A 20255-nucleotide genomic window follows, 5' to 3' on the forward strand; every position below is an offset into this window, starting at 1 on the left:
GGCTAGTTGGGAGGTGGACCTGAAAGACAGACAGGTCATTAAATTCTTGCAATAAAATTTGGTAAGGACAATGATAATAGCTATTAAATGAGGCACTAAGAAAAGGAAGGTCTAATTCTGTCAGAGGTGGGAGTGGGAAGGAGTTTAAGCTTTTGTTTTTGATCCATGACTTTATTTCTCTGCCACAAGACCTGTATGTAAAAAAGGAAGTCTCTCCCCTCCCCATCCTGGCCCCTGTGGTCAAGAGACAGATTGAGGAATTAAGTTGATGGTATCGAATACAATAACTCCAGCTGAACAAGAAAGTCTGTGGCCATTGAAGAATTCTTGGTCTGGGAGTAAGGGCCCTTCCCGGGGAAAGACAGTGGAATTAAGGCCTATAGAGAAGATGGCTCCAGACCTTCGACCTCACTTGCTTCAGAAGTCATTGCAGCTCATGGTATTTTCCAGAGATGGCCACAGCAATATTTTGTCCCCCGTGCTCTTCTACAATAGTGTGGCCTTGAGTCTAATTCTTCCTGCTGTGAATCTGGGCAGTCTTGTGGTGGCTTAAACCAATAGAGTGTGGGAGAGCTGCCATGGGATTCCCAAGACTGGTCATAAGAGGCGAGTCCCAGTGTTTGCTGAAACACTCTTGCTTTATTCAGGCTGTGCTGTGCTTAGTCGCTCAGTTGTGTCCAACTCTTTGCAACCCCATGGACTTGTAACCAGCCAGGCTCCTCTGTCCATAGTGATTCTCCAGGCAAAAATACTGCAGTGAGTTGCCGTTTCCTACTCTAGGGGATCTTCCCAACCCAGGGATTGAACCCAGGTCTCCCGCATTGCAGGAAGATTCTTTACCATCGAGCCAGCCGGGAAGCCCAAGAATATGGGAGTGGGTAGCCTATCCCTTCTCCAGGGGATCTTCCCAACACAGGAATCGAACCAGGGTATCCTACATTATAGGGGTTCTTTACCAGCTGAACTACAGAAATTCCCTTATTCAGGCTACTTTCTATAAAAATGAAATCTATACTATTAAGAATGTACTTAAGCCATATGTATCTTCTCTCTCTCATGTACCTGTATTGATCTATCAATTATTGATTTATTGATCTGTGACCATCAATAATGACTATCTAGTCATCTATCTTTCTCAATATCAGAGAAAATGTTTTATTGCAATTTATTCTGTTCTGCGAATTGTTCTTTTAATATTGGAGTCAAATTATGGATATGTGAATTTGTTTATACAAAGAATCAGAATGAAAGTTGAAGTTGAAAATAGATATATTTGCTTACTAATAAGACTGTTCAAAAGGAAGAAAACTGGTGGAAAAGGGGAAAATGTCTAAAAATGCCTAAAATATTCTGACCTTTACTCCTGTATAACCTCATGTTTTCTAAGATTTTTTTTCTCTTTCTCTCCAGGTCCTCTTACTCAATTTTTTGGTAGCCTCCTTGGCTACCTCTTACTTACATCTACCTCTTACTTTTTGGTGATTTCCACAGTTACTTCCAAGGCCCACTTTCCCTTCCTTTTTCTTTCCATTTCTTCTTTCCTTTCTTCCTCCCCACACTCTCCAAGGATGATCTTATTCCCTTTTTTGGCTTAACTACCATTTATTGTAGACCATCATTAACTCCACAAACATTTACTGAGTGCTTTCCATGTGCCAGACATTCATCTAAGAGCTGGGGATATGGTTATAGCTTAACATTTTTAGTGGTTTTATGCGTATGAATTTTATTTTCAACTGGCAGTGATCACCAGAGAAATTCAAATATTATTGTATATATTTATATTAACATATGTGTCCTGAAGATGACGCATGTTTAGGAAAGAATAAGTAACTGGTTAGCAGCCTGAGCCAGCAGACTTTTCCTACCTCTTAACTTGGAAACATATCTATTTATCCTTGGAATTAAGGTAGCATGATTGATGAGAACATACTTTTCCATTTTGACGATTATTGCACCGTTTTGAATGCAGTTGGGAAGTCCTCGATGATGACAGTTACTAACGGCAGAAAGGCTATTTGAAGTGGATGTCAAGAGGGGAAGAACTAGGAAGTGTCATCTTACTATGGTCTTCTTGGCTCTCGTTGTACTGGATCACTGTGAGCCAGTTTCCAGACTTGAGATGATCTTGATTGTCTTCTGTCTCAGACTGAAGTTATTTGGTAATGGTAACAAGGACTTTCCAGAGAAATAACTAGGGGAAATACCATAAAACTGTTTATGGAGTTGAAAGCAGATGTCTTTGGTGATGTTCATATTGGGCAAAGACTGTGCCTCATTTTGGATTGTATAGAAGGACATTCTTGGCTTCCAGCAAATTCTAACCCTAATGTAATTTGCAAAATTATTTGGTTTGGAAAGATATAGAAAAGTCAATATGAAATCATCATGTAACTTTTACTTTCAATCTGAGGAGCTTAAAAGTCAACATGAAGCTCATCCCACTGGTACTGTTTAAAAAAAAAAATTCATTTAAAAATAAAAATAAAAAGGGTCCATCTGCATCAAAATGAAAAGCTACCATTTCTCCTAAACTTTGTGCATACTTTGTATCACCATGCTGTTTAATCCTTTTCTTTTTGAATTCAAAACACTGAAGGGCTTTGTTCTAAAACTATCTTTAACCAAAGCAGCTGGTCTGTTACACACAGAAAGAGTGCTTAACTTTTACAAAGCTTAGCATTCTCTTCTTATAGCCAAGTTCTCCTGTTCTCTAATGCCAGTCATTCCTAATTATCTTCAACTGTGTCACACTGTCTCCTGAGGTGCTCTCTGATATTTTAATACCGAAGACCTGTAGGCCAATTATTTAATCACACCCTGACCTAGTGATGTATTTCCTTTTTGTTCTGCCTAGGCAAGAAGTTTCCTGTTAAACTGAAGAGAAACACAAGTCCCTTTGTGATAGGTATGGGATAAAACATAGACAGGAGAAATTAATAATATAGTGGAGTGCATCTTTGGGTAGTAGCACTATCAGAACTCATAAAATTACTCTGAAGCATGGTAACTGCTGAGTATAGCAGAGTAGAGTGGGAGGGAGTGAATACTTATTGAAATACCTACCATGTGTCGGGCTTTGTGCTATGGTTTTCGTATGCTTTCTTATTTAAATCTCACAACAAAAATTAGGACGTGATTATTCTCCCTAACTCATAGATGAGAAAGCTAAAGTTCAAAGATATGAAAAACACTGATGCCAAATCATACAGGTAGTAGAAGACACAGCCAGTGTTTGAACCCAAAAGCTTTGTTTTTTCCCAGTGCATTATGAAACTATATATGGCATCCATCAACTATTTTATTGCATGATGCCTCAAGAGAGAGAGCCAAGACATCCTCACAATTGCTTTAAATGTAATGCTTGACCTCCATAAGTGACAACAATCAGACAGTGAGGAAAACGGTTTACGGTCTGCAAACATCAGCTCAAGAAACAGTCTTGGCACTCAGATTGACAATCCCCATCCATACCATCAGAGATGAAAACCTGAGTCTCTCATTTTCCTGTTATAACCAAGGAAAAAGGGAAGCATTATGCTGGCTTTTCTCTGTGTTCAAAGGATGGGATCAGGTGCCTGATTGTGAAGATGCTGTGTGTTGATGATCCACCCCTTACCTTCCACTAATTGGCTTCTGAGTGCTTTTCCTCCAAGACTTAATGAGAAACATCCTACCTGGTGCTTTAATAATGTGAAGATTTTTCTTCATTGTTGTTAAGCCATTCTTTAAAAAAAAAAAAAGAGAGAGAGAGAGAAACTTATTCAAAGTTTAGTTTCAATATGCTTGAATTTTAATCTCATATTTCTTAGCTGAAGCACATTTTTTCTTTTGGATCAGAAAGCACTCCTGGCTGCTATCAAGAGTAAGAAATACCGTCCTGAGACAGATGTCTGTTTCCTCTGCCAGGCTGGTGTGGAAGCCGACCCGTGTTTCCTCCCCCATCCGAATGCTGGGAAGCAGCAAGGAGGTATCAAGCATTCTGCCTAAAACATGTTTTCTCACCCCAGTGCTCTTGCCACTTCCAACGTCTTTAAAAATAACAGCAAAATGGCTCTGGAAGTAGATGGCATTCATGTGAGGTAAGTCCCTAAGAATCATGCCTATCCTGAGAGTCAGGCAAGGACAAGCTTTGAGTCGGGTCAGACCTAGGTTTGAATCTCACCCCTAATGGTTTATCAGAAGCTTTGTCTTGGGTTAGTGATGGGTCAGGACCTTTCCTGGGAACCTGGAATTTTAATTAAGACTCATAAATGGAAGACAAAGGGCTGTAAGTGCCTATAACCTTGTAAAGGGAGTCTAGACATTTCTTTGTAGACCTTATTAGGAAATGGTAAAACTAGTCTTTGAACTCTTGGTTCTTGGCCCTCATTGTCCAGCTCCAATCTACATCACAGAAAGTTAGTTGGTGTGGTAGAGAAAAGGGGGATTCTTTGAAGGGTATGAACAGGATTAGAAAATGCTAGGCAGATAGTTCTCCTCTGCTTCCTTCTTGGCCTCAAACCCTAGAAAATGATTGTTAGAGACAGGGGCCATCTGATGGAAAAGGAAACTGACATTTCACAATCTTGCTATTTGCTTGATGACCTAAATCAGAGGTCAGCAGACTTTTTCTATAAAGAGCCAAACAGTAAATACATCAGGCATTGTGGGCTTTTCAGTCCTGGATGCAGCTGTTCAGCTCTACTGTTGTGGCGTGAAAGGAGTCCTAGGCAGTAGGTCAGTGTGGCTGAATTCCAACAAAACTTTCTCTTCAAAATTCTACTGGTCAGACTTGGCCTGTGGGTCACAGTTTGCCGATCCCTGACTTAGAGATTTAACTTTAGTTCTTTAGGTTGGATCACAAGTGAATTCCTAGAATAATTTTTGATGAGAAAATAAAGGCTAGGGTCTTCCATGATGACCTTGTCAAGAAAAATGGGGAAGGACTTTGAAATGGGCAAAAAAAAAAAATAAATAAATAACTGGGTATTTTTAAATGGAAGTTAGACATTGCCTAGAACTCTCTTCTTGGTTATTTGAGTTACTTTATGACACTGTAAATTATAGAATATTGATAGTAATGGAAATTACTCCTGTTCATAGAGATGCGAGTGAATTTTATCTGAGGGAGATGCAATTGATACCTCCCTCTTTTGTCTCCAAAGAAGCTAGTTTTATATAAACTAAGCAAATGCCGTATTTCATTCCAGTATTCCCAAGGTCCTAAATATATATCTGTACTTTGAATTCTCCTTTGAACAAGTTCTGACACCTTACTGGTTCCCTCATTAGTTATTAAGTTTGAGGTCATCTTTAATAAATGTCCATTTTATATTTGCACAGGAGTCACAATTCTGTCTTTTAATATCCAGGAAAGGAGAGTGTTAGAGAAAGTGTGTTGGGCACCTTTCATGTATCTGCAGAATTCTCTTGACCCCTCACCTCCTACTGAAATCACTGCTGGTGTTTTGTACAGGTACAGTGAAATAGGGCCTGACCCCAAGCCCACACTGCATAGCCTCCCTTCCTGCCCTAGGGCCTCTCTGATATAACAGCTATGAATTCATTTACACTCAACTTGAAATTATAGGGTGGAAGAAAGCTGAGCACCAAAGAATTGATGCTTTTGAACTGTGGTGTTGGAGAAGACTCTTGAGAGTCCCTTGGACTGCAAGGAGATCCAACCAGTCCATTCTGAAGGAGATCAGCCCTGGGATTTCTTTGGAAGGAATGATGCTAAGTCTGAAACTCCAGTACTTGGGCCACCTCATGCAAAGAGTTGACTTATTGGAAAAGACTCTGATGCTGGGAGGGATTGGGGGCAGGAAGAGAAGGGGACGACAGAGGATGAGATGGCTGGATGGCATCACTGACTCGATGGACGTGAGTCTGAGTGAACTCCGGGAGTTGGTGATGGACAGGGAGGCCTGGCGTGCTGTGATTCACGGGGTCGCAAAGAGTCGGACATGACTGAGCGACTGAACTGAACTGAACTGAACTGAATACCAATGGGGCCACACTTAACCAATGGAGGAAGAAAAATGGTGGATAAATGCTTCCTACTTTCCTCAGTGCCTCCAACTCCCCAACCCTGAAGTGCATTTCTCACAGGTCTGCAGTCTGTCCTGACATGATCCCTATCCTTGTCCTGTGTGGCTGGCCAACTTAATAATGTATATGTGTATTGGCTTTGCCTCCTTCTGTTTCTCTCGTCTCCTGCTCTCTTGCTCCTTGGGATTATTACTCCCAAGTAAACTACCTGCAGGCAAAGCTCAATCTTGGACCCTACTTTTTGGGAAGTTAGGCTAAGACAGGGAGAGACCTGCACTTTAATGCTAGACAGGCATTCACAATGTTTCCTGGAGGCCATGTTGACCACGATGAACAGGATAGCAAGGAGTGAACTCTGCTGGAAGAAACCTGTCTGGGAGGAGAGTTTGCTGGGTCCAGGTAGCCCTGACAGAAAGAGAACGGGAATTCAGGTGAAGTTAAAGAGGTTAGCCTGAAACTGCATTCCCTGTGCTGAGAAATGGTACAATGAGAGGTCTCTGAGGAGGACTTGGAGAAATGTACACTGAAGCCCATAGAACAGGCAGAATTTGATGACTGCTTTGTAGACGTTATTAGACATATCAAAGAGAACTGGGAAAAGCATCAACTGAGAAAAGGAGCATCTACTTTTTTACTACTTTTCCACCTACTGCCCTTGACCACAGAGGAGGTAAGGCAACCTGAGTTGATGAGGAAGGCTTTGAATTAAAGAGAGGAAAAGAAGAGACGGTGCTGCTTTCCCCTCTTCACTGATAGTCTGTAAGATTGTGAGTTAGGATTAAAGGTGCAGGAGGGGAGAAGTTCTTATTTGGTTGAGAGACTGAAGTTTTGATTTCAACTGGATTTGACCTTAAGTTAGACCTTAGTGCCTTCTTAATACCTTCATTTTAATGCTGAAAAATGAGGGAAAGCTTTGGACTCTGTGTCAGTTATTATCAAGGGCAGGTAAGGAAAAGCTGACAGTATGGAAGGGCTCTTTCCTGAATTTATCCCATTCAATGAATTAGTTAACTTTTCGGGTTTTATTTTCCTCATCTTCAGAATGGGGATACTAGATCTACCTTATAGGTTTTTTTGTAAGGATTCAGTGAAATGCTTGGTGTGGTGTGTATTGACTGACTGATCGATTAACCGAAAGAGAGAATGACGGTACAGAACTCAAGACTCCACTGGACAAATATTTTCACTCATTGAGTGATCTCAGATCAGATATTGCCTCTTTCCAGTCAGCCTTTAAAAACTGTTGTAATGATCAGAGTGTCTTTTTCTCAGCTAATTAAGTAGGCAAATCTTTTATTATTATTATTATTATGGCTTAGATGATATTGCTGCCCAGCACTTTCCCTGTCATCTTTTTCTGATGCACCTCCTTATAATTTTCCCTTTGTTACCTAAGAACATCAAGGCACATTCTCATCAAACTTAGCACCATAATTAATAAGGAGACATGGGACTGAGATGCACATTTTTTTTTTTCCTCAACTGCTTTACCCGTAACAATTTAATTCTGGAAGCATATACATATACATCTTGTGACTTAAGATGTTATTTGTCCTTCATCAAAATGAAGGTGTCATTTTCAGGGTGAAATTACAGAATTGACAGAACTTAATCTTCCCGAGCACTGGAGAAGGAAATGGCAACCCACTCCAGTGTTCTTGCCTGGAGAATCCCAGGGACGGGAGAGCCTGGTGGGCTGCCGTCTATGGGGTCGCACAGAGTCAGACACAACTGAAGCGACTTAGCAGCAGCAGCAGCAGCAGCAATCTTCCCGAGTAAGGCAGGAGTGCTTCCCTCCTTGCTCCTTGGTGCTTCTGACTTAGGCTTTGTTCTTGTTATTTTATCTTGCCGAAAAGTATGTGTACAAAGCATTTGTCTGGGGACTGTGACCGGCTCTGACAGTATTGTCCAAAAGCTCAGCCATCAATACGAGTTTCTCTTATTGACTCCCGCCCCTCATGGTCTCCCCGCATTTTCTTAGTAAAAATTTCCCAAAGAAGGGAACAGTGATATGTGAAGAAGTATGAAAAATTCCTCCTATGGTACTGGTGATTATACCAACAGCCCATAAAATCTTTGCAGAGGAGCTGTAGGTATCCTGACCTCCATCTAGGGCATAAAGGTCTCCTTAACACAAGCAGGAACATGTTTCCCACCAGAGTTGGTCCAAACATAAGTCTGTCTCCTCTGAGGAAGAGAGGTCTAGGGAACATCTGTTTCAGTGGTTTTGTGGCCAATCTCAAGCAGGGCTGGCCCTTTGTAAAATGTCTGAATCATAGAAGTTTGACACAGGTAAGATTTTGGGTACTATTTTAGCATTTTTTCCCCAGTCCCAGCCCCTGCCCCCCATTTCCATCTGCTCCAAGCTGCTCAAGGTACCTTGTACTGTTGGTTCTTAAGGTTCACCATACCCAGCAACACAATAAATCTTCAGTGAGTACTTGCTGAATGAATAGATGACACTGATGACTTTTATCCCTACCTGTTGCCGAAGGGCTTGTATTTCCCTGTAAAGTGGTTTCCAGTGTGTGGACCATAGAAGTCATGGAAGAGACGTGTTGCAGCAACCCCTGTGCCCCCAGACATCCAGGTCCACCAGGATACCCAATTAAGCACATTTCCATGATCTTTATGCTACTGTTTTTCCATGTATATAAAGGAAATTGGGATTAATGCATAATAATGTTTATAATCCTTACTGGACAGGGCTTAAAAATAAAGATGAAAAGGTGTAAATCTGTACTGATTGCTGTGACAGGATGTTGATAAGTAATTTTGTGAGAGAGCTTGGTGATAAAATAGTGTGCAAAGTGTGATATCATTCCTGAAAGATCATACATAAAATACTGTATAGATAAATAGATTGGTATAAATCAGGATACAAATGAATTGTCTGACGAGTGATCCTCATTTTTAGTTTATTTCTTCATTTTGGTGGAATATATCATCCAGTTGGTTTCTGGGAAAATGAGCACAGGGAGTTTACGTTTTTTTTTTAGATCATTCATTTTTTTTCCTGTTATATTTTTATTTTAAAAGTTTTTTTTTTCTTCTTATGCTCCTTTTAAAAAATAGTGTTCTTTTCTTAGTCCATGGGTATGATTTTCCCTAATGTCTGGACATGTAAATTATAATTTTTAAAGTGTTTTTCTCTCTTATTTTTCTGCAATTTTTGTGTTGTTGTTGTTTTGATCTTAGACTTTTCTGTTTGTTTTTGGTGAACTGTAGTGATCATGTTTAAGAACAGACGTTCAAGGTGAATGGAATCTCTAGGGTGTGATGGAGCCTTGCCAACTGGTGGCCTTGTGTTGGTGGCTTCTCTGACACTACCGCTGGGTCACGTGAGTTTCTCTAGCTTCCTGCTAGTGTGGAACAGTTTAGGAGTCTGTCTGTCGTCATTCTGAAAGGTAACCAGGAAAGGGACTGGAGGTCACTGTTTAGAATGTACATTTTCACTGTAATCGCCCACTTTTCAGCTTTCTGCATGACCCCAATGCTCAGCTATGCCTGGCCAGTAACTCCAGAGCTGCTTGTTTAAGTGCTCTGGATAAACCTCTTTGTTCTTTCCTGGGTAGAGAAGGTGAGAACTGAATGCCTAGGGTAGAGCAGGCATCTAGGTTCTAACTACTGCCTATCCAGACTTCAACCATATAATGTCTTAAGATATAATTTGCAAACTGTATAAGAGATATATTTGACTTGTAAACATATATTTTGATGTATTTTAAGTCTACTTAATATATTCAAAATAGAAATTTAATATGTTTAAATTATATTTGTAGCTATATTTAACTCAAAAAAAAAAAACAATGCTTTGACTATAATGTTAATGTATGTTCTTTGCTGGAAATAGCTAGTTACTTACCCAGGCAATTAATTTATTTTTACAGTTGGTCATGCAGTTAGATAAGTTGAACAGGTGATTATTTTTCATATACCCCTTTCTTTTTCTTTTTATCTTCTTACATGGTATAATATACGTGTTTTCTATAAAAAACTGATGCAGAAGTGGGGACACAGAAGTTGAATATTCCTTCACTATCTCTCTCACTCCTCAATCATGCATTACTTCCCAGAAGTAATCAGTTTTAAAAACTGGTGTCAATAGTCTGTACCGCCTTTGGGGCTATTATCTTGGACTTCTCCTTTTAATTAAGTTAATATTTACTATCATGCCTACTGGAAAATGAATGAAGAAGTTCAGGATACCACCTCTCAAACTCATATAATTTACTTGAATATTGGAGCAGGTTTGGTGGAAGGTAAAGAACTGTGCCCTACGTGAATTCTGGTTCCTTTCAAGAGCTTTCAATTAATTATAAACAGGCCAATATCTCCCCAGGTTCCTGAAGACTGACTATCATACAAATTGATTCTACAGATCACAACATTGGGTATCAGACTTTAAGAAAGATGATTTTAAAGTGTTTCCTTGTATTCCGTATGAGGAAAGAGATCCAACTGGGAGAATTAGAATGAAATAAAGAATCCGAGCTGACGCCAGAATGAAAGCCTGTGTGCTGTGAGAGGCATTCAAATAATTTTTTAATGAACTGGTTCCTTTGACTTATTTTAAGATCTATATGTAGGGGGAAGTAAAAGCATGACAGGAATAAAATAGATGGAAAAAAATTAAACAAGATTCTGCCCCATTAGTTATGACTGACAAGGAAAAGATAATAGCCAAAGAGCAAACGGAGTTTGTTAGCAGAGAAAGATAATGATAATGGAACTTTCACAAATATATCAGAGAAGAAGTAGATAAAAGTTTTTTAAAAGTTCAGTAATCAGTAGAGATATGTACAATATGAATGACTCAAATATGGTTGAGATATTGGTGTTTAAATCCTGTCACTACGAAAATAAGAAGTGAAGTTTAGAGCACTAATGACTAATGGAGGAAATTGCAAACATGGCTACTAAAAATGCAGATAAGTGACTATTTGTACTGAGAAATTTTCAACTTCGATTTATCAGCACATGTAGTTGACATGCCTCCTCTTGGGTAATATGAGAATCAGCTAATGTGCTTACCAAACCACTTATGATGCATAATTTTTATAAGATAATTGTGCTGATTTAACATGAACTAAATATTGAAATATATTGAAGTCTGGAGCTGCCAATTTTCAAATAAGGAAAGAAGGGAAGCTGAAATAACAAATTATTTGAAAGCTCTGTGGTTTTATTCTTCAGACTGACCTCTCCTCCTGTTTAGCTCAGAAGGCCAGTGGTCACAAAAAGTTACCCATGATCCCTTTTCTAATGTGAATTTAAGCTAAGGAGATGTGCATACACTTGTGTTTTCATTTCCTCTTCACCTTTATTTTCAAAAGAAAGAATAAACCATGTTTATTGATCAAATCCTGGGAAATCCATCTGTGTAGTAGACTGGTCTACAGAGTGTATCTCCATACAAGTATCCATCGAGCAGTGGGAGGAAAATAGTAGAAATTCTATTTATCTATTTATTTACTATTAATATATTATCTAAAATTAGAAAGTTGACTAATTTATAATTTATTGGTTGACATTTATTTTAGGGTGTTTCGCAAATGATTGGATATTGGTAGATAGTTGACTGCTCTCTGTAGCCTGTGAACTTTTATAGTCTATATGGGCCTGTTACAGTAGTTTTACAGAGGATATTATCTTGTTTGCATTTCAGTCTTTAGGCGTAAAGAGGACTAAGGAAAAAATCTGTCAGAGACACAGAGATAAAATATAATGATAGCAGTGATTAGGCATAGACAAGCATCTACAACATGGCGGCGCTGACATTTTACCCACCCCTAACATGAGTTCATATTTAGGCATCTAAGAGGCAGAAGCAATAGCAATCTAATCATCATATTATTAGATGTAAAGCTTGGAAGCTATTAAGAAAGCTTTTTTACATGTGAATTTACATCCACAACAAAGGGATTAGCTACTGATGGTGTGAAGTCATCATGGTTCACCAAATGTTTAAAAGTAGTTTTATTTCACTTTATCTCATCCTCTAAATTGTCTAAATCTGTTACATGCATAAATAAGTTGTCTATATTTTGGGAGTACTTGCCAAAATTTATTAATAGCGTACAAAATTTAAAATGCCTGGAGAACACTATGTGAGAATGTATTAAAAAGAGACGGTACAGAGGTTCTCAAAGGGGGTGCTCTTTACTGTTGCTTGTATGTCATATACATAAATTCCATGATACATACTTTGCAATAACTAAAGGACTTTGCCTTTTTATGAATTCTTTTACAAGTTGGTCATGGCATTTTCCTGGTTCTTCTGTGGTGTGGAAATAAATGAAAACTAATCAAGTGAGAAAAACAAAGGGTATTTGTTTAGAGCTTGCTATACAGTAAGGGAGTTAATCACCATCGCTTGTGTTTGGCGGTGACTCAAATGCAGGCAGAGGAGTGGGAAAACTTTATAATGTAAAACAGGGAAGGTTTCAGGTATGCCCTCCCTGGTCGTTGCTGGGATGGGGAAAGCTGGAGATGTGGTATCTAGAAGTAGGGATAACTAGAAGTAGGGAATCATATGACATGACTGGTTAGGAGCATGTTTTTGGCTTTCTCTGGTTGGTCCTAAGTTGTAAGCAAGGACAAAAATTAGGGAAACTGTCAGTTATTTATCAAGTCCTGGCGGTTTTGGACTGATTTTTACAGGTGTTATTGTCTTGCTTCCTGCATTGTTCCTAAAGATATTATAGAACTAACTTCCTGCAAGTATGACTTATAGCAGTCTGGTTTTCTGAGCTGATTATTGTAGATAAAGGCTTGGCATTCTGGGCAGGTTTCTGAAGATTGTGGGTCAGAGTTCTGCTTTTGTTTATGGTCTGGTCATTGTGTATTTAGTCTTTTAATGGCTATTTAATTTTATGATGTTCCTTTTAGTATTTCTCTTTAAAAAGTCTCTTCTGGGGGATGTTGTGCTAATATTTTCTGTTTTGATAATTTATTGAAAAGTCTGCAAAATGACTTTAAATAATTAGATAATCCCTCCTGTATGCCTATTGAATGTTGCAAAATGAAGACAAATAGCTGAAATCACAGCTCTGGGTATTTCTAGGAATATATTATTCTTTCCAACCTTTGGGAAAGGTGAACTATGGCATTGAAAAAGGGAGAGACTATGTTCTAAAGTGCCTCTGGGATCATTCTAAAAAATCTGTCTCTTTTTACTTCCTTTGCTTTATTGAATTTTCTCAACACCCCCAAGAATTAAAAACATTACATTGAGAGATGCCCCTGGTGGTCCAGGGATTAAGAATCTACCTTCTGATTACAGGGGACTTGAGTTCCATCCCTGGTCAGGGAACTAAGATTCCACATTCCTCAGGGCAACTATGCCCCCAGGCTACAACTAGAGAAAGCCTGTGCCAAGATGAAGACCTGGTGCAGCCAAAATAATAAAAATAAATAAAACTTAGAAAGTAAACTTAATCATGATATAGTAAACAACAGCAAAACAATCCATCAAGAAGGACAAAAAGAAACTTAAGGCAAAACCAATATGAGATCTTGGGGCCAATGTGAGATTAGGATTTTGGAGGTTGGGTACTTAATATGCTATAGGTCAGGAGTATAGGGCAGGAGTTGGACTATAAAGAAAGCTGAGCACTGAAGAATTGATGCTTTTGAACTGTGGTGTTAGAGAAGACTCTTGAGAGTCCCTTGGACTGCAAGATCAAACCAGTCAATCCTAAAGGAAATCAACCCTGAATATTCATTGGAAACACTGATGCTGAAGCTGAAACTCCAATACTTTGGCCACCTGATGTTAAGAACTGAGTCACTGGAAAAGACCCTGATGCTGAGAAAGATTGAAGGCGGGAGGGGAAGGGGACAACAGAGGATGAGGTGGTTGGATGGCATCACCGACTCGATGGACTTGAGTTTGAGCAGTCTCTGGGAGTTGGTGATGAACAGGAAGCCTGGCGTGCTGCAGTCCATGGAATTGCAAAGAGTCAGACATGGCTGAGCAGCTGAACTACTTAATATGTTGCCTCCCCCAAACTGCGAAAAAGAACTTTGGAGATGATGGCTCCTTTGTCTCAAAAACAGTGGTGCCTGAACAACATATAGGTCAGGATATCCTGGTGGTTGTACTTCAGGAACGTCCCATGGTAAAGCTGTGGCATCTCATAGGATCACTAACCACCATTTGACTTCAAGATCATTGAAATCCCATTTATGCTTGATTCTTAAAAAGGGCCCCTTCTTGATAATTCTAGAAACTCCTATTTTCTTATACCATATATATACAAAGTAAAATAAGCATGCTAAAAAAATTCAGTATTAATATATTCCACTTAGAAGTTTCAGTTTAAACTGCAAAGTCATTCATTCCAAGAGGCAGAGTTCATCTCAGTTTCTTAAAGTTAAATGTATGAAATTCAGATAAAAGTTACATTTCTTATTAAGAAAAAAAATTTTAAACACCAGTTTTTAAAAGTCTATGCAACACTATATAAGCTAGTTTTTAAACAAGTGTTTATTAAATTTTATTAAATATATTCAATGTGAGTAATCATAGAGAATCTGGAACAAATAGAACAATGAAAAGAAGATAGAAAATGTACCTAGAGACTTAAGCCCAGAGAAAACTAGTGTAATCTGGATATAATTCTTTTCAATCTCATTTCTCTTAGGAAGAGATTTTTAAAATAACATCTATTTAATTTGAGTATGATGTCATTGTGTGAATTTTGTTTTGTTGACAGTTTAAATTCATTCACTCTTCCTCCCCTCTTTGTTCCATAGGGTTATTTCTAGCTATTCTGAGTCATGGAAGAGGGAGGAATTCAGAAATACTGAATTTACTGTATTTGCTGTAGATTTGTTCATCAGCTGTGGATGGATCCTCCTCAACACTCTAGGGACCGTGGCCCTTCATAGAATGATGTCCTTAACCATCTTCTAGAGTGTGGTCAAGATTTATCAGTTGCCATCGATCCCTAGATCAGGAAAATCCCTTGGAGAAGGGAATGACTACCCACTCCAGTATTCTTGCTTGGAGAATTCCATGGACAGAGGGGCCTGGTGGGCTACAGTCCATGGGATTGCAGAGTTGGATACGATTGAACGAGTAACACTAACTAATAACTATTGGAGAAAAGGGACCATTATTGTGGGCGAGATATTTCCTCACCAGCAGCTCTCCAAAAGCAGGGGTTTAGGTAGTGATTACTGAAGCCCTATAGAGGGAGAGTGGGGCAAAATGAGGTGGAATGATAGGTGAAGTATTATACACCAGCCCAGATACTTTATTTGACACAAAAACCTCAGTACCAAAGCACTAGGTAGGAAGACTGCATGGAAAGGAGAGATTCTGAAGATTCCAGAAGTGAATTTCATGGAAATTTTGAATATAAAAAAATTATTTATATTTGGTTACACTGGGTTGTTGTTGCTGTGTGGACTTCCTCTAGCAGCGGCTAGTGGTGGCTGTCCTTCATTGTGGTGTGTGGGCTTCTCATTGCGGTGGCTTCTCATTGCAGGACATGGGCTCTATGGCACATGGGCTCAGTAGCTGCAGCTTGTGGGCTCTAGCGCATGAGTGCAGTGGTTGTGGCACATGGGCATAGCTGCCTGCAGCACGTAGGATTCTAGTTCCCAGACAAAGGATGGAACCCATGTCCCCTGCATTGGCAGGTGGATTCTTAACCACTGGACCACCAGGGAAGTCCCAGAAATTTTGATTTTTTTTATTATGCACAGATCCTAAAGGACTTACTGTGTTATGTTTGACCTAAGAGCTGATTAAAATGTCTAAATAAATTTGGCCTATAAGTCTTAATAGCAAAAGTCAAGTGTCCACTCCAGACAGTTACTAACTAAACAGTCCACAGTTCCCTACACTTCCCTTCTCTGAGTTTGCCCTTCCCTCCTTTGTTTTCCACAATCCATAGCTTGTTCCTTTAAAGTGCTCTCTTCCCATCCCTCAGTGCTCCTTTCTCCCCACCTCTTGTGTTTCACAGAATAAGATACCCCTCAATACAGAAATAGTGATGTTTAGATAATGGTGTGGTACTTTGTCAATTTTACAACCTCTGCCTGCCCAATGAATGTCAAGGATTCCCACCCTCTACTGGTATCTGCTACCTCTGCAAAGGGCTTGAGGGGTGGAGGAATGAAAAAGAACTTTTGACTCTGGACTGCAGTTAGAATTTTTTAAATTAATTAATTTGTTTTTAATTGGAGGATGATTGATTTACAATATTGTGTTGGTTTCCACCATGTATCAACATGAATCAACCATAGGTATACATACGTCCCCTCCCTCCTGAACCCTCCATCCCACCTTCCACCCCACCCCTCTAGTTTATCACTGAGCACCAAATTTGAGCTCCCTGTGTCATACAGTAAATTTCACTGGCTATCTAATTTTACGTATGACTGTATATGCTTCAGTGGTACTCTCTCAATTCATCCCACCCTCTCCTTCCCCTACCCCTGTGTCCAGAAGTCTGTTTTCTGTCTGCATCTTCATTGTTGCCTGCAAATAGGTTTATCAGTACCATCCTTCTAGATTCCATATATATGAGCTAATATATATCTGTCTTTCTGACTTGCTTCACTCTGTGTGACAGGTAGTAGGTTCATCCACCTTGTTTGAACAGAGTCAAATGCATTCCATTTTATGGCTGAGTAATATTCCATTGTGTATATGTACCACAACTTCTTTATTCTGTTGATGGACATCTAGGTTGCTTCTATGTCCTAGCTATTGTGAATAGTACCGTGATGAAAAATGGTATGCATGTGTCTTTTTTGCAGTTATAATTTATTTAATTTTCAAAATTTCTATTATGGTAATGGCAAATTTTCCTCCTTTTTCCCAGTATTTTTACCTTACTCAATGTGAACTGACAGTATTGAATTTGACATTATTACTACTATGAGAGTGTTTGTAGTCTTCATGCTCTGGGTATTTGTAGAGCAGAGTTTTTGTATATGAATATACCCTAATCATGGCAACCCACTCCAGTGTTCTTGCCTGGAGAATCCCAGGGACAGGGGAGCCTGGTGGGCTGCCGTCTATGGGGATGCACAGAGTTGGACACGACTCAAGTGACTTAGCAGCAGCAACAGCAGCATACCCTAATCAGCTCTCATTTTACCAAGCCATAGAGGTTCTAGAATGCTGCTCTAGACTGGGTAATTATGCAAAAAGGTCCATGAGTAATTAGGATAAGTATCCCACAAATATAGTGTTCATCATAAATATTTTATACATTAAAAGAATGTAGTTAACATTTTTCTGGTTATACGCCATTCTATCTCTGTTAAATAATGTGTTTAATGTTTTAAACCATAGCTAATATTTGCAGTCAACTAAATTATAATTAGGAATCCTACTACCATGAACAACTTTGTATATAGTTTTCTGAATTTAAGATTGAGGTGGTACTCCAGAAGAAAAAGTTTTTTCTAAAAAGAAGTTCTCTCAACACATAGTCTTTTTATCATTTCCTTTTGTTGATTTTTTTTAAATCTACATAATTTTTGGTGTTTTGTAATTGAAAATAATCCAACTATTATTTCTTCTTTATGATACCAAAGAATAATATGTACTTATTCCTACTGTCTTTTCTGTTTGTGTGTTACATCACAATTTGGTAGAACACGTTGGTGAAATTAAAATTTTTGTTTATTCAATTCAAAGTGCATTCTTTTAATTGAAAATTAGATAATATTGTATTTTAATAGTTGTTGTTCAGTTGCATCTGACTCTTTGCAACCCCATGGACTGCAGGATGCCAGGCTTCCCTGTCCCTCACCATCTCCCGGAGTTTGCCCAAGTTCATGTACATTGCATCAGTGATGCTATCCAGCCATCTCATCCTGTGACTCCCTCTTCTCCTTCTGTCCTCAATCTTTCCCAGCATCAGGGACTTTTCCAATGAGTTGGCTGTTCATGTCAGGTGGCCAAAATATTGGAGCTTCAACATCAGTCCTTCCAACGAGTATTTAGGGTTGGCTTCCCTTAAGATTGACTGGTTTGATGTCCTTGCTGTCCAAGGGACTCTCAGGTGTCTTCTCCAGCACCACAGTTCGAAGGCATCGAGTCTTTGTTGTTGTGCCTTCTTTACAGTCCAGCTTTCACAACTGTATGTGACCACTGGGAAGAGCATAACCTTGACAATATGGAGCTTTGTTGGCAGAGTAATTTCTCTGCTTTTCAACCCAATCATCTAGGTTTGTCATTGCTTTCCTGCAGTCACCATCCGCAGTGATTTTAGAGCTCACAAAGAGGAAATCTGTAACTGCTTCCACTTTTTCCCCTTCTGTTTGCCATGCAAAGATGGGGCTGGATGCCATGATCTCAGTTTTTTTTTACTATTTAGTTTTAACCTGGCTTTTTCACTCTCCTCCTTCACTCTCATCAAGGGGCTCTCTAATTCCTCTCTGCTTTCTGCCATTAGGGTGGTATCATCTGCATATCTGAGGTTGTTGATGTTTCTCCTGCCTATCTTGATTCCAGCTTGTAACTCATCTAGCCCCACATTTCTCGTGATGTGCTCAGTGTATTGGTTAAACAAACAGGGTGACAGCAGACAGCCCTGCCATATTCCTTTCTCAATCCTGAACCAATCAGTTGTTCCATACAGGGTTCTAACTGCTGCTTCTTGACCCACATATAGGTTTCTCAGGAGACAGGTAAGATGGTCTGGTATTTCCATCTCTTTGAGGGCTTTCCACAGTTTGTTATGATTCACACAGTCAAAGGCTTTAGTGTAGTTGATGAAACAGAGGTAGATATTTTTCTAGAATTCCCTTGCTTTCTCTATGAACCAGCAAATGTTGGGTATTTCAAGTTTAATAGTAAAATGCCTTAATTTGAATAAATAAACTGAATTATATGATTGCTTTGTTCAATACATTTTATGAACTGCTAACAAACAAATATGTGTTATATTAAATTTTTCCCAAAAAAGATAAGTGATTTCAAAATATAATGGGAAATTCCCTGCTGTTCCAGGAGTTGGGACTCCATGCTTTCATTGTGGAGTGCCTGGGTTTGATCCCTGGTCTGAGAACTAAGACCCTATGAGCCATGTGCCACAGTCAGAAAAACAAAACAAAAACCAAAATATGAACCAATTTGTGTAAAGATAAAGATTTTATTTCAAATTATCTATAAAATGAATTATTATCCTTACTTTAATTTTTTGATACTGATAAACATTTCTAATAAAGATGCTTTGATCCCCACATGGTTTTTTAATTCGCTTAATTTTAAGTTAAATAATCTGTCAATTAGTTTTATTGAGATATACTTGATTAAAAACGTTGTGTCAGTCTCTGCTGTACAGCAGAGTGACTCAGTTATACAGCAAACATTCTTCTTTTAAATATTTTCCATTATGATTTGGGAGTGGAAGATGCAAACTATTATATTTAGAGTGGATAATTAGCTTAAGTTTTTAGAAATCTTATGAATAAATCTAGATTGGAAATTCATTGGGATAGTAAATCATTCTTAGGTTTTAATTTGACATCTCACAAATATTCAATAATCATCTGTGTTGTATGGGATACAAAGGAATACAAGGTAAATGCATTTTTTTCAAAGAATAATTTAAATGAAAAAATTCAGAATATTAAAAAAAGTTAAATACTTTATCTGAATGACAACTTAACTGTAGAATCGGACCATCTGACCACTCATTACATTTAGTCATAAGTAATATTCCATTTCTAAGAAGCTGCAGTTACATCTGGACAAGCTCAGTGTCTTTGGTTATACTTCTGGGACAGTCTATACATCTTACCTGGTTCTTAGGAGTTCCCTTTTGAACTAGGTAAATTTTGGTCTTCTGTAGAAACTTTCCAGGATTTTCCTATGACCTGGGAAATGTACTTAATTGTAGCCCCTTACCTTGGGATCTTTAAATCTCAGGATTTTCTTTTCTTTCTTCCTTTTAAAAGATTTCTTCTAATATTTATTTATTTATTTTTGGTTGTGCTGGGTTTTCATTGCTACAAGGGCTTTCCTCTAGTTGCAGTATACTAGCTTTTCACTGAGGTGGCTTCTCGTTGCAGAGCATGGGCTTTGGGACGCACGGGCTTCAGCAACTGCAGGACGCTGGCTCAGTAGTTGTGGCAAGAGGCTTCAGATCACAGGCTCAGTAGTTGTGGCACAAAGGCTTAGCTGCATGTGGGATCTTCCTGGACCAGGGATCAAACCCCTGGCCCCTGCATTGCAAGGTGGATTCTTA

The 20255-nt window shown here is 38.8% G+C and overlaps 1 long non-coding RNA gene across 2 annotated transcripts in view; it reads left to right on the forward strand.

The window, feature by feature from the left end:
• The first annotated feature begins 919 nt into the window (after positions 1-919).
• The window catches only part of LOC123332854, a 74772-nt gene continuing 55436 nt past the window's right edge, over positions 920-20255 (forward strand). The window contains exons 1-2 of one of the 2 annotated variants that reach the window (XR_006549968.2): positions 920-2908; positions 3841-4082. This is a non-coding gene — a long non-coding RNA (uncharacterized LOC123332854). The other variant, XR_006549967.2, reaches the window with a different exon arrangement.

This window comes from Bubalus bubalis, chromosome 3 (genome assembly GCF_019923935.1).
Source record: "Bubalus bubalis isolate 160015118507 breed Murrah chromosome 3, NDDB_SH_1, whole genome shotgun sequence".
Taxonomy (NCBI): Eukaryota; Metazoa; Chordata; class Mammalia; order Artiodactyla; family Bovidae; genus Bubalus; species Bubalus bubalis.